Consider the following 15,520-nt stretch of genomic DNA (forward strand, 5'->3'; position numbering starts at 1 on the left):
GGTGGCACAGGCCTTTAATCCCAGCACTCAGGAGACAAAGGCAGGCGGATCTCTGAGTTCGAGGCCAGCCTGGTGTACAGCGTGAGTTCCAGGGCAGCCAAGGCTATACAGAGAAACCCTGTCTCAAGGGGAAAAAAGTCAGTCCATAATTCTTTATTTGCAATATTCAAGTGTAAGAAGCCCTTAAAACTAAGATTCCTACTACCACCATCACCCCCTCCTACCCCTGCGAAGTTTGGCAACAAATTTACTGCTAAAATTTATTTTTAAATCCTTAACTGACCTAAAACTCAGCTGTCACAACATTCTTTGTGCCTCTCCCTGTGCTGATGTTCTGTTGCTGTTTTGTCCTTGTGTAACCATGAAGTACTAAATAGAGTCAAAGACAGGGGTGGCGGGCTGCAGCGCGGGCTCAGCCACTGAGAGCACTGGCCTGTTTCCCAGAGAACCCGGGTTCCGGTCACACCTCAGCATCTGTGGCAAGATCCATGCACACCTGTACAGCCACTCCGCCTGTAAGTCCAATTCCAAAGGGTCGGATGCCCTCTTCTGGCCTCAGAAGGCACTGCATGTATGTGGTGCACAGGGCAGGCAAAACACCAGCATTAAAAAAAGAAAGAAAAACAGACAAAACCAAAAACAAACAGGAGGGGCTGGAGAAATGGTTCAGTTGCTAAAGCGCTTAGCATGCAAGCACAAGGATCTGAGCTCTGATCCCTAGCACCTACATGCACGTCCCTCCCAAGACATACATGTATTTTTTTTTTTAAATAAAGAAATGTTGTATATTTGGCTGTTGGGGACTTCAGGCCCTGCTGGGCTATCAAGAAATATGGCATAAATATACATCACTTATGTGCTTTCAGGACATTTTAAAAATATGTAATTTCAAAACTCATCCAGTTTCCAAAATTTCAGATTACAGCTTGTAAACCTCTCCTCAGACAGTAGTCAGGTCTGATGACACAGGCCTGAAATTCCAGCTACCTTAGAGTCTAAGGCAGGATTCCAAACTTAACATCTGCCTGGGTTACACAGTGAGTTTAAGGCCAGCTGGGCAACTTAAGTGAGACCCTGTCTCAAAATAAAAGGTAAAATAGGGCTGGACTAGAAGCTCCTAGAGGGAAGATATCAGCTTCTCGGACAACAGATTATCTCATACATTTTCCCCCCACATACTTTCTGTTGTTGTTTAAGACAGCTTCGGCTGTTCTGGAACTCACTCTGTAGACCAGACTGGGCTTAAACTTACATCTCCACCTGCCTCTGCTTCCTGAGTGCTGTGCCACCATGTCCAGCTCTCTCCTACATCCTTAGCATCATCCTTGTACCTAACAGTTTACTCATTAGAATACATTATTCCATCAACTAGAAGTAAGTTATGAGTGTGCATACAAAGAAACAGACCCCACCCCTTCACTTTAAATGTACTGCTGTTTCTTAGAAGTGATAGCTGCCTATGAACCACTAATTTGATTTTATTGTATGGACAGACTAGCTGTTCTATTTAAATGTATGAATCTTCCTCCTGGCCACAAAGACAGCTGGGGAACAGCTCAGTGGTAGAGTACTTACCTACCATACTGGAGGCCTAGGTTCAATTCCCACGAATAATCATTAGGAAAATGAGCACACATTGGGCTAAGCATATTTTAAACTATATAGGCAGCCATTGTGCTTTTATCTAGTGGTACCCAGGTCACTGTATTCTTGAAAGAACACACGGGCGCGCACACACCCCCTTACTTTTTAAGCAAAAACAAACAAACAAACAAACAAACAAACAACCTCTGAAAGACAACAAAGCGTGGTGCAAATACTTTTGGATGGTGTCTTAGTTAGGGTTTTATTGCTGCGAAGAGACACCACATTTAACTGGCACTGGCTTACAGTTCAGAGGTGTAGTCCATTATCATCACGGCGGGAAGCATGGCAGCGTGCAGGCAGACCTGGTGCTGGAGGAGCCAAGAGTTCTACATCTGGATCTGCAGGCAGCGTAAGGAGACTGTGTGTCAGTCTGGGCAGAGCTTGAGCATAGGAGACCTGGAAGCTCCATCCCCACAGCGACACACCTCCTCCAACAAGGCCACACCTCCTAACAGTGCCGCCCCCTATGAGCCTAGCATCCAAATACATGAGTCTATGGGTGCCGTACCTATTCATACCACCACAGATAGTCATGATGTAATTAGGGATCTTTACAAGGCCAAAGCAAGCCAGAACTGTTGCCATGATGAAGGACAATTCACAGTGAACACAGTTTGTGTTTCAGACAGTGTTGCAGTTATTTTAACAGTATGGCCTAATAATGCTCATTATTAGGCCTGTAATTATTATTACGGTAGTATTTTCTAACCCACTAGCAATCAAGACCCAGACACCTGTTATATTTTAAAGTAGTCTTAATCTGGGGCAGGGCCGATATTAACCCCGTAAACTACTTCCCACAGTGGGGCGTGTATGGAATCCCTGTCCCAATCTCATGCCATCTGCTTCTAATTATTTCTATCAAGCTACCTCCCATCCATAATCCCATGTACTTGCTAAATATCAGCATCTGGACCAAGTCTCCATCCACACCCACGCCGGCCTCGTGCTTCTCCTCCACCTACCCCATAGCGCAGCCTCCTTCTTCCTCTCCTCCCCACCAAGCCCTGGAACCTTAGCCACGCCTATCCCATTTGCCCTGCCCAGGTGTGATGGCCTTTTTATTGGTCAAACAGGTTAGGCTCTTAGGCAAGGTACAGGTGAGGCAGAGGCAGCAAACAGTAATTAGCATAAAAATACACAGAGCAAAAGGACAGTGTTTTAAATACTTGTGGCTCAGTCCAGACTGTCCCCTCTGCTCCCTGGCTGCTGGCTGTTGTATCCTTGCTGGTGACTGGAAGCTAGAAAGGTTTCTTTGGGTTTTCTGAAACAGGAACAAATGAGATGGTGGAAGCTGGGACCTTTAAAAAAATTTTTTTTAAAAAATGTACATTCATGTTCTGCCTGCTTGTATATGTGTGTGAGGGAGTAAGATCCCCTGGATCTGGAGTTACGGACAGTTGTGAGCTGCCATGTGGTTGCTGGGATTCGAACTCAGGTCCTCTGGAAGAACAACTAATGCTCTTACCACTGAGCCATCTCTCAAGGCCAGAAGCTAGGACATGTGACAGCTGTTTTGGCAGATGCCCTATTCTTTTTTCCTTTCTTCTCAGCTCCGTTACTATTATCTGTCAGCACTCAGAGGCAGGTGGATCTCTATGAGTTTGAGGCCAGCTTGGTCTAAAGAGCGAGTCCAGGACAGCATGAGGTACACAGGGAAACTCTGTCTCAGAAAATTTTTTAAAAAAAATTAAAAAAGAACACAGGACCTGAAGGGCAAAGGCCTGTTGCATTTTATTCTGTCATCTAGGATTCAAGGGAACAGATACACACGAATCTACCTCTTGAGGGCCAAGAACACCAGGCAGCAGCTGAGCCCATGAGTTAATGCTCCACCAAACTACTTGTGTGGAGAGAAAACTAGAGCAGCCCAGGAGGAGGCTTACAGTGCTCCATCTCCTTCAGCCTCACTACTCTGGGGTCTTGGGTGTATCTTGTTTCCCCTTTACAGACACAACTAAGTGATGCAACGGGCAAACATCGCAAAATAGAAAACAGATTATAGCTTCTCAAAAATGTTCACTTTATTAAGAAACATCACAATACTTGAGCCATGTGTAACTAGGGTGACTAGGGTAGACAGGGTTGCTCTGTACTAGACACTGCAAAGCACGCTCACGATAGAGGAAGGCTTTAGCAAGGGTTTGGAAGAACCTGCAAAGTGGAAATATGCCTTCAGTTCAATTAAAAAAAATTTTTTTTCCAGTTCAATTTTTTAAAACTGCTTTTTTTGTTGCTGTTGTTGTTGTTGTGTTTAGTTTAGTTATCTCTCCTGTGGTCTGCCTGGCAGGCAGGGAATTCACTATATAGAACAGGTTGGCCTCAAACTCAGAGGCCTGCCCCTGCTTCCAAAGCACAGGAACTAAAGGCAGGCACCACCATGCCTGACCCTGTTTTTTGGTTTTTGTTTAGTTTAAGAGAGGGCCTTGCTATGTAAGCCTGGCTGGCTTGAAACATGCTATGCCGACCAGGCTGGCCTAGAACTTGCAGCACACTTCTTTCATCACTATTCCTGGCTTTCAACTGAATTTTCACTCCCTGACCAGTGCTAGCCAGATGCAATGCTAGGTACCAGATAAATGCAATAAAGTGCTTTCAGTGGGAGATACAGGCAGATAAAAAAGCAGTCACGATGCCCTCAAAGTATGAATGAGGTAGGACAGTCAGGGCAGCCGGCCTGTGTAAGGACAAGTGGGGTTCATCTCAGGGTTCTTTCAGTTGCACATGACAAAGGAATACAGTATGGTGTATGGGAATACGCAGCAGAACGGTGTGTGTTACACACTGACAGCCTCTCTGCTTTGTCAAGCTATTCCTTCAGGTAAACATCCCACAACAGTGACCTCAGAGATACAGTAGGCTTCTCAGCTAGCTCTAGTCCCCAAAATATCACTGTTGCCAAAGTGGCACTACTGAGTGACAGGTAGGCTGATGCATCTGGCCTTTCTGGGGATGGTGGGCCAGGAGGAAGAGGTGGGAAGAAAGTACTCCCCTTATCCCATGAAAGACACCCAATGCTAACTGCCTCTATTACACACGTGTGTACACACACACACACACACACACACACACACACGTACACACACACACACACACACCTAACTTCTAGGCCTAGAATATTTTCAGTCTCTGAGAATTACGGCTGAATAAACTCACCCTTTCTTGTTTTTTTCTGAGCTTTGGCTGGCTTGTTCAACTCAGCTGTTCTGGCTCAAACTCCTATTCAAGCTGACTGATTCAATCTGGCTTCTCTCAGATTCTAAGAGAAGTGCTCTGCTTGGCCTAAAACCCTAACAGTCTGTTCTAATATTCTTGCTACTTCTCATTCTCTGGCTCACTCTGTCTTCACCTGTCTCTGTAAAACTCTCCCTGTAAACTGCCTCTGAATTCCGTGAACCGAATCCCCACCAACTCAACTCCACTGCACTGCTCTCAACACACTGATTCAACCACACTGATCAGAACTTGAAATCGGCACACCTCTGTCTCCTGAGGGAGGAGATTAAAGGCCTATACCACCACACCTAGGCCTAAGCTTTTCTGTACTTGAAACCTGCTCTATACCAGGTTGGCCTTGAACTCAAGAGGTCTGCTTGCCTCTGTGTCCTAGAATTAAAGGTGTGTCTATCTTCCAGCCAGATCACTCAGACCTACAAGGTTTTTGGAGGTGATCTCTTGCCAAAGCAGCCATGCACAAACTTAAACTCGCCTACACAAAAACTTAAAATTGGGCTTTTTTTTTTTTTTTTTTTTAGACAGGGTTTCTCTGTGTAGCCTTGGTTGTCCAGGACTCACTTTGTAGACCAGGCTGGCCTCGAACTCACAGCAATCCATCTGCCTCTGCCTCCTTAAGTGCTGCTATTACAGGTGTGTGCCACCACACCCATCTTGGGGGAGGTTTCTAAAAATAAAAAGACCTTTACACAAAGTGTAACTTTCTCAGTGCTGGCGGTTGTTACACATGCTAAATGTACCACCCATTATGCTGTACCTTCAGCCTGAAACATCAGAAAGGATGTAAACCTTTTTGAGACAGGGTCACATGTAGTGCAGGCTGTACTCAAACTCACAATGTAGACAAGGGTCCAGGACCTTGGACTGGTACTCCTGCTTTACCTTAGAGCTGGGACTATAGGGGTGCATCACCATGCCTGATCTTCTGCCTGTCTGTTTATTCAAGGTGTTTCTTTGTATAGCCCTGGATATTGTGGTACTCAGCTCTGTAGAACACACTGGCCTCAAACTCAGAATCCTCCTGCTTCCACTTCCCAGAGCTGGGATGAAAGGCATGTGTCGACATGCTCAGTTTAAGAATGTCCCCTGGATGGGGAGGCCTAGTGGCACCCACAGGAAGGATAGCAGGCCACCAAGAAGACTTGATACCCTATGATCATATACAGAGAGAGGAGGTCCCCCTCAGTCACAGTCATAGGGGAGGGGAGTAGGGGGAAAGTGGAAGGGAGGGAGGAATGGGAGGATACAAGGGAGGGAATAACAATTGAAATGTAATATGAATAAATTAATAAGAAAAAAAATGCCCAATCTAGTTGGGCGTGGTGGTCCAGGACAGTTGAGGCTACACAGAGAAACCCTGTCTTGAAAAACCAAAACTCAAGCCCCCACAAAAAAAAAAAAAAAAAAATCAAGGAAGAAAGAATGAAACTCTCCTCAAAATAAGACAGAATGGATGGGAATATTGATGGTAAAGTAAACACAGGGACATGGCAATGGTAGCTTCTGGTTGTGGGTACATGGGCATTCAGCATAAGCTTTTTTTTAAAAAAAGATTTATTCATTTTATGTATGAGCACTCTATCTGCATGTGCGCCTGCAGGCCAGAAGAGGGCATCAGATTTCAGTATTGATATTTTTGAGCCACAGTGGGAATTGAACTCAGGACCTCTGGAAGAGCAAACAGTGCTCTTATCCGCTGAGCCATCTCTCCAGTCCTCATTATTATAAAATTCTTTCAACTTTGCTGAACACTTCAAACTTTCTGTGATAAAATCCAAGTGAAACTTTTCAACATTTAAGTTGTCCAAAACATTTCATCATGTTGACAGCAAGGAACAAGCTACTCACTTCTGGCTAGCCTCTGACTCTGGGGTCTCTCTGTGGCCAACAGCTTCTATTAGTACACCATTCAGCTCTGCCTCTGACATATGTTGTGGATTGGGCACCTCACCCTTTCCCAGCGACCCGCATCTCACTGGACTGGTCTCCCAACTAGACCCACTTGTGTTCTATTCCTGCTTGGGGCTGGGTGTCAAAGAGTGCAGACCCTTATCAGTCTCCTACATGTATCTCACCTGCCCACTTCCACCAATCACACTGCTCTCCTCGTGTAACTATGCTGAGGTCCTTTGGGCCGGTCATTTCCCTACCTGGAACATTCCTCCTTATTTGTATGACTTGGTCCGACTTCATAATTCTCTGCTCAAACATCACATCAGAAGCCTTCACTTATAGTCACCACTACTGTGCACAGGTTTGTCATTGCTCTTTCCTGACAGGAACACTCCAAGGAGTCAAAATATACATACTAGCATCTGTTGCAGTAATGAATTCAAGAACAAAATGTCTGTTTTCTTCCCAGGCCACTCCTCTCTAAGATAGCATCTTACTTAATTTTTTCCCCTTACTGCTTAGCAAGATACCCACTTATTATGTGCCTTTCCTCATAGAATGTAAACTCTGTGGGCAGAAATAATTTTGACTTTAAAAGTTGTGTGTGCATACACTTGCCTCTGTGTCAGAGAACAACCTGTGAACTCAGGTCAGACTTCCAGCAGGTGTCTCACTGGCCCTGAGATAACTTATTGCTAAGTGCTGATAATGGCTGGCGCCCTGTCCCCTACTGGGCTTCTCCCTGCATCTTCTGGAATTACAGTTTCGCACTCTGCAAGCCTGTTCTCCCCATGGAGCATCAGCAAGGCTGATAAGCACACCCAATGTCCCTGCACTGAGTTCTAGCTCTTGCCTCACTAGGCCTGCCTTGTTTTTCTTTTCCTTTGTTTTGTTTTGCTTTTAGGCAGGAACTTGTAGGCAAGGATGACTTTAACCTTCTGATAGTCCTGCTTCCATCGCCCAAGAGCTGGGGTGACTTTCTACCTTAACTCCTAGGGCAAGTCCACAGAGGCAGGGGCATACCTACTAAAAGGCCAGGCTTTTGTCATCCGAGATGTCAGGAGCATCTCTCCTTCCAGAGGGCAAGACACTGCTGAGCCTATCAAGGGACCTGCTCAAAGTTTCCCACAGACCTTGGTTCCCAGGATGGTGCACACTCCTCTGCTGCCAGCTTTTACCTCATGCAGGCTGGGGTTGGCAGACTCCAGACCAGTGCCGCTCTGAGCAGGCCAGTAAGGGCACTGGCAGAGGTAAGCACAGCTTCCAAGTCCCAAATACCTCAGTGTAGGCAGGCAAACAGCTTTCTGGAAGAGGAATGTGAATAGATAAATGGCAGGGGATAAGAGAGGGTGCAGTGGAAGAATGAAAGGTCAAACACCTTAGTGAGGGCACACGTGCGAACAAGAGTGCATGGCTGGATGGGCACCTTAGTGAGGGCACACGTGTGAACAAGAGTGCATGGCTGGATGGGCACCTTAGTGAGGGCACATGTGTGAACAAGAGTGCATGGCTGGATGGGCACCTTAGTGAGGGCACACGTGTGAACAAGAGTGCATGGCTGGATGGGCACCTTAGTGAGGGCACATGTGTGAACAAGAGTGCATGGCTGGATGGGCACCTTAGTGAGGGCACACGTGTGAACAAGAGTGCATGGCTGGATGGGCACCTTAGTGAGGGCACACGTGTGAACAAGAGTGCATGGCTGGATGGGCACCTTAGTGAGGGCACACGTGCGAACAAGAGTGCATGGCTGGACGGTCACCTTAGTGAGGGCACACGTGTGAACAAGAGTGCATGGCTGGATGGGCACCTTAGTGAGGGCACATGTGTGAACAAGAGTGCATGGCTGGATGGGCACCTTAGTGAGGGCACACGTGTGAACAAGAGTGCATGGCTGGATGGGCACCTTAGTGAGGGCACACGTGCGAACAAGAGTGCATGGCTGGACGGTCACCTTAGTGAGGGCACACGTGCGAACAAGAGTGCATGGCTGGACGGTCACCTTAGTGAGGGCACACGTGTGAACAAGAGTGCATGGCTGGATGGGCACCTTAGTGAGGGCACACGTGCGAACAAGAGTGCATGGCTGGACGGTCACCTTAGTGAGGGCACACGTGTGAACAAGAGTGCATGGCTGGATGGGCACCTTAGTGAGGGCACACGTGCGAACAAGAGTGCATGGCTGGATGGGCACCTTAGTGAGGGCACACGTGTGAACAAGAGTGCATGGCCAGATGGCTTGCAAAGGTGCTACAGGCCTTGTCTGTTAAAAGTTTCCTTGACTTTCTAATCCTCCCGCTTCCCCCTCCTGTCTGGATTATGAGCATATGTGGTCACCGTGGCTTAGCAGGCTTTATTAGATGGGCAAGCATTCCCTTCAACTCCAGGCAGTGCTGAGGTAAGTCCAGACACGGATCCTAGGTCCGTTGAAGCACACCTCAGGGTTCCTTATTATGTGAGACATACTAATTATAAATATACAAAATTCATTTTTTCTTAGTTTCAAGATTTAAAAAGCATTAAAAATATAAAGATCATGGCTAGAGAGATGGCTCAGAGGGTAAGAGAAATTGGCTGATCTTCCAAAGATCCTGAGTTCAATTCTCAGCAACCACATGGTGGCTCCCAAGCATCTGTAATGAGATCTGGTGCCCTCTTCTAGAGTGCAGGAAGAACATCGTATACATAATAAATAAATCTTTAATGAGATCTGGTGCCCTCTTCTGGCATGTAGACACATATGAGGACAGAATACTATATAAATAATAAATAAATTAATTAAAAAATAAAGATCAAAGCTTTATACAATTTGAGCAACAAGATTAAGTGCTGTATTATGTGTAAATTAACCTTCAATACAGGAACAAATCTTCAATACAGGAAACTACTAATGTGATACTTCAATTTAAAGGAGAAGAGAGATTATTTCCTCGATCCTTAAAGATGAGATGCACATACTGACTTCTTCCAAAGAGCACAGATAGGAATGGGGAAAAAGACTAACTTTACAACAGCAAAGACTGACTCAGACAAGTGATCAAAGTCAGCACCAACTGTGATAAACTATGGCAGTAGACACCTTAATTCAATGAAATAAAAATGCATCTTAAGGGACTGGAGAGATGGCTCAGTAGTTAAGAGCACTGGCTGCTCCTTCAGAGGTCCTGAGTTCAATTCCCAGCACCCACATGGTGGCTCACAACCATCTGTATTATGACCCGATGCCCTCTTCTGGTGTACATGAAGACATTGTACTCATATAAATAAATAAATAATAAATAAATAAATATATTTTTTTTAAAAAGAAAGACAAAAAATGCATCTTACATAACCCAACCATGACTAGAAAAACAAAGCAGGGCTAGGAAGTTGGCTTAGCAGTTAAGAATACCTGCTGAGGGCTGGAGAGATGGCTCAGAGGTTAAAAGCACTGTTTGTCAGGGTGGTGGAACACGCCTTTAATCCCAGCACTTTGGAGGCAGATGAAGACGGATCTCTGTGAGTTCGAGGCCAGCCTGGTCTACAAACTGAGTCCATGACAGCCAGTACTACAAGACTACAAGAGAAACCCTGTCTCGAACTCGCCCCCCCCCCCAAAAAAAGGAACACTGTCTGTTTTTTCCAGAGGTCCTGAGCTCAATTCCCAGCAACCACATGGTGGCTCGGACCCATCTAGACAGAGATCTGATGCCCTCTTCTTGCCTGCAGGGGACGTGATCGGTGCCTTCCGACCTCTGTGGGCACCAGGCAAGCACATGGTACACATACATACATGCAGGCAAAGTACTCTACACATTAAGTAAATCCAAATAAATAAATAAACAACCCCATCAAATTCCTAAAGAAGGGCAGCCTACAAAACATTTATCAGCTTTCTTTCTTTTTTGTTTAATTGGTTTTCCTCTGTGTAATAGCCCTGGCTGTCCTGGAACTCTCTGCTTGCTGATCAGGCTGTCCTGGAACTCACAGAGATTCACCTGCCTCCGGAGTGCTGGGATTAAAGGTGTGCCCAGCTTTATCAGCTTTCTTTAAAACTGTCAGTCATGAAAAACAAGGCAAGGTTGGAAACAGAAAAAGAGGCGGGCGTGGTGGTGCATGGTGCATACCTTTAATTCCAGCACTCAGAGCAGAGGCAGGTGGATCACTGTAAGTTCATAGCCAGCCTGTTCTATAAAGTGAGTCCATAACAGCCAAGGCCACACAGAGAAACCCTGGTCTCAGAAAAACAAAACAAAAAACGAAACCAAACAGGCATTAGGTAGAAACTTAGAAAATCTGAATACAGTGTGTGTGTGTGTGTGTGTGTATATATATATATATATATATATTTTTTTTTTTTTTTGGTGGTGGTGGTTTTTTTTTGTTTTGTTTTGTTTTGTTTTTTGAGACAGGGTTTCTCTGTATTAGCCTTGGCTGTGCTGGACTGACTTTGTAGACCAGGCTGGCCTCGAACTCATAGCCATCAGCCTGCCACAGCCTCCTAGTAGTAGGATTAAAGGTTAAAGAGGGTTTTCCTCTGTGTAATAGCCCTGGCTGTCCTGGAACTCTCTGCTAACCAGGCTGTCCTGGAACTCACAGAGATTCACCTGCCTCTGCCTCCGGAGTGCTGGGATTAAAGACGTGCACCGCCATGCCCAGCTAAAGTATACTTAATTAATAATAAGACCTCAGCATTGACTCACTAGTGACAAACATATCATGCCAAGGAGTTAGAGTATGACATACAGGGCACGTGTGTGATGAGGGCAGGGACACATGAGAGCTCTACTCTACCTGTAAGTGCCCAGCACTCAGGAGGCAGAGGCAGATGGATCTCTGTGAGTTTAAAACCATTCTGAGCTACATAACAAGTTCACATCAGTTAGGGCTACACAGTGAAACCTTGTCTCAAAACCTTAGCAACAAGGCCTAGTTACTTACTGCGGTAATTTTCCTGCCCATCTATCACATTAACATTTACCAAGGTCCTACTACGTATGTCTCTAAACCTCTGAGTTGACCATGAAAAGACGACCACAGCTGGGCCTGGTAGTGCAGGCCTGTACTATCCCAGCTTCCTCAGAAGCTACGGCAGGAGTTGTAAACTCAAGACAAGCATAGGAAACCTACTGAGAATCACAAAAAATAAACCTGAAAACTGTGGCCAGGAAACAGCTAAGAGATGCAGCCCTTATGCAGGAGGCTCTGGGCTTAGTCCTGAAACTGGTAACCAAACCTATTGTCTTGTTTAGAGGAAAGAGCTATTGAGTAAAAAAATCAGGCATCTCAGAGGGCTACAAAAAGAGGGCGTGGCAAAGAAGTATGCCTGCTGGGTCTAACTTCAGTTTAAACAGAGTTTTATACCCTGCCCAGATTAGCCTTGGGCTCTAACAATAACTCTGCCTCAGCTTGTGGGTAAGCAGAACAGGTTAAAAACAAACAAACAAACAACCCTGGCTTTTTGGAAAACAGACTTGTGCCTCAAAGAACCTCTGTAGGGTTTTTTTTTTTCCTTTCCTGAAAATGAATATGGAAACAATCAAAATAATCACTTCAAGAACTGCTAGAGAGGTTAACAGTTTATTAGCCACAAGAACACAATTTTAGGTCATGCACAATAGGTTCTGCATGCAGAAAATGCCAAATTTTCTAAATGTAGAAAGAAATTTTAGCCGGGTGTGGTGGCCCACGCCTTTAATCCCAGCACTCCAGAGGCAGAGGCAGGCGGATGGCTGCAAGTTTGTGGCCAGCCTGGTCTACAAAGTGAGTCTAGGACAGCCAAGGCTACACAGAGAAACCATCTTGAAAAACAAAATCAAAACAAAACACCCCTCCAAAAAAGGAAATTTTATACTTTGTTTGTTTGTTTTTGAGACAGTGTCTTTCTACATAGCCCTGGCTGACCTGGAACCCAGTATGTAGATCAGGCTGGACTCAAACTGAGAGATCCACCTGCTCTGTCTCCCAAGTGCTGGGATTAAGGTGTGGGTCACCACATCGGCCAGAATTTTATACATTTTCAAACAGGTAAATGTAAAACTGGAATGACTAAGATGAAGAAAGACACTAAAAATGAGCTTTAAAATATGCACGATTACATACTTAAAGTGATGCTTAAGGAAATACCCAACAAGTTCTTTGCGGACATCTTGCTGTGCAGACCAGACTGACCTTACTCGCAGCCATCACTACCTCTGCCTTTTGATTGCTAGGATTGAAGGCCTGTATGTACTACCACAGAAGGCTAAAACTGTTTCTTAACTTCTGGTAAGGAGGAGGGGTGTGTAAGTTTCAGAATAGCTTGTGTCTGTTGATTATCAACTATGAGACTGGTTGATATATAGTCCCTATACATTATCAATTTTAATCTTTTATAGCTAGTATTAGCCATACACAAAGGTTTCATTATCACACTTTATGCCTGAATAAAATTTTGAGCATAGGTGAGGGTGGTGGTGCAGGCCTTTAATCCCAGCACTTGGAAGGCAGAGGCAGGCTGATCTCTGAGAGCTCAAGGACAGCCAGGGATACACACAGAGAAACCCTGTCTCAAAAAACAAACTAACTAACTTTGGTCATGTTTACCCCATTATCTACTCTTGCTGTTTCTCCTTATAAATCAGTCCCACATCTGTCTCATGCCACCCCCACCAAGTGTTAAGAGCATCAAGCTCACGGCAGGCAAGTGCTCTACCACCCAACTGTTCCTCCATCTTTTTGTTTGCTTGTGAGACAGGGTTTCTCTGTATAGCCCTGGCTGTCCTGGACTCGCTTTGTAGACCAGGCTGGCCTCGAACTCAGCGATCCACCTGCCTCTGCCTCCTCAAGCGATAGGATTAAAGGTGTGTGCCAGCACGACCCGCTTCCATCTTTAATTTTAATCTAGGTTTCTAAGGAGAAAACATGTCATACTTGTCTTTCTGGACTTAGGTATTGTGAATACCGGTGCCACAATAAACGTTTATAGGTACCACTGTTTTTATTTGTTTGTTTGAAACAGGGTTTCACTGTGTAGCCTTGGCTGCCCTTAACTCTACAGCTGAAGTTGGCCTTGAATTTACAGAGAGCCACTAGCCTCTCTCTGCCTCCTGAGTGCTGGGCCATCACTGCCCAGCGTGGTACCTTTGCTGATTCAATTCCTTTGGGTATGTAGGCAGGAGAACCATTCTAATTTTGCTTTCCAGGCTCTCATCAGTTAAGGCTACGCCCATAGTACCTTTCTACTAATTGACACTAACTTATGCTGCTCAGCATGGCACTCCAAGACCAACCCCATGTTAAGGGCATCCCTTGTTTTCAGGGTATCTTGAAAGGCCACCAAGATGGGACTTTTAGGACAGCGTCTCACAATCTAAGTTGGTCTCGAACTCCCATAGGGAACTGAGGCTGTAGGCCATCAGTTTTGCTTCTACTCATTTGGCAAACATTTATTGAAAGGTATTCACACACACACACACACACACACACCCCTCTGCATTCTTGCCCAAACCGGTTAGGTCTAGAAGCTGTACAAGATGACAGCTGTAAAGGGAGGCCCGCCCTCTCTAGAATCACACAGTAAGCATGGTTGATGGAACTTTCTCAGGCCTAGACGAGGTGTTGGGCCTCCCCTCCTCTGATCCTGTCTCCTGCAGCATAGTCTGGGAAGGAAAGCTTTTGCCGGCCTAAGAGATCACCCTAAGAAAAGTGTGTGAAAAGAGTGCTGCTCTGCGGGAGGAAAGCGGAGGTCTTGCCCAGGCTCTGGGGCGTTCAGGAGCAGCGCGGCACAAAGGGGCCACCGCGGCCGGCTGCCCCCAGGTGCATCTCGGGAAGGGGCGGCCCGCGCCGCTGGCGGCCTCGGCGCCCTCGCACCGTCCCACTCGGGACGAGCACCGAGCAACGCCCGTCCGGGTGTGGATCTTTGTTCCCGGAGAGGCGTCCCGCCACGGGGACAGTGTGCGGATTGTCACCCGCACACCGGGCCTGAGGATGTGCGGGGCTTTGAGAGGTAGCCCGCAGCCCGGAGCTTCAGTGCCCGGATACAGGCGCGGCCCCGCCACGTCCCGGCGGCGCTCGCAGGCGGGCGGCTCTCCCGCGCAGGCGGTTCGCGCGGGCTCCGCAGGGCGCGCTGGCGGCGGGGCGGGGCGGGCGCGCACGTGGTCCCGACCGTCCTGCCCTGCGGCCGGGTCCCCAGAGACCCCCCGCCACTCGTGCGGATGGGGAGGGCGCCCGCTTCAGCCCCGAGAGGTGGTTAGCGCCCAGAACGGGAGAGTGGCCTGCAGGGCAGGGCGCGCAGCGCAGGACTTTTCCCGCGCGGGGGCCTGGGTGAGGGAGCCGCAGGCAGGAGCGCAGTGGCCGCTCGGCGGGGCGCAAGGGCAGGGTTGACACACACGTACCTCATCCTCCCGGGGCTTAGGCGCCTTCCTGTGCGCGGCCGCCCTTCGCCCCGCGGAAGGCGCCCGCTCCGCACGTGGCGGGCCGCGCGCTCCGGCGTGTTTACATTCCGCGGCCGCTCCACGTTGTGCCGCCGTCCTCTCTTGCCATTGGCCGGCTCCTCGCTCCTCCCGCAGGGGCGGGCCCTCGGGCTCCCGCTCCCGCGTCGCTGAGAAGACAAGAGTCCCCCCCCCCCCCCCAGGCCTGGGCGGGACCGCGTCGCCACCCCCACCCCATCCCTGAAATGTGGAGCTGAACCGCTGCCTGACACCCCGAGATCCAAGAGCTATCGGGGTAGGGGGTGGGGGGGGATAGGAGTGAACCGGAGGGCGTGCGGGATTCTGGCGGGGAGCCG

The 15,520-nt window shown here is 47.5% G+C and overlaps 1 long non-coding RNA gene across 1 annotated transcript; it reads right to left on the reverse strand.

The window, feature by feature from the left end:
* Positions 1-1,832: 1,832 nt before the first annotated feature.
* On the reverse strand, positions 1,833-15,331 carry LOC311607432. The gene is made up of 3 exons (XR_014782596.1): positions 15,129-15,331; positions 7,953-8,078; positions 1,833-1,985 (listed from the first exon to the last, which is right to left on the reverse strand). It is a non-coding gene; the product is annotated as an uncharacterized lncRNA (long non-coding RNA).
* Positions 15,332-15,520: the final 189 nt, after the last annotated feature.

This window comes from Acomys minous, assembly GCF_964271855.1.
Source record: "Acomys minous genome assembly, chromosome: 1".
In the NCBI taxonomy this organism is placed as follows: domain Eukaryota; kingdom Metazoa; phylum Chordata; class Mammalia; order Rodentia; family Muridae; genus Acomys; species Acomys minous.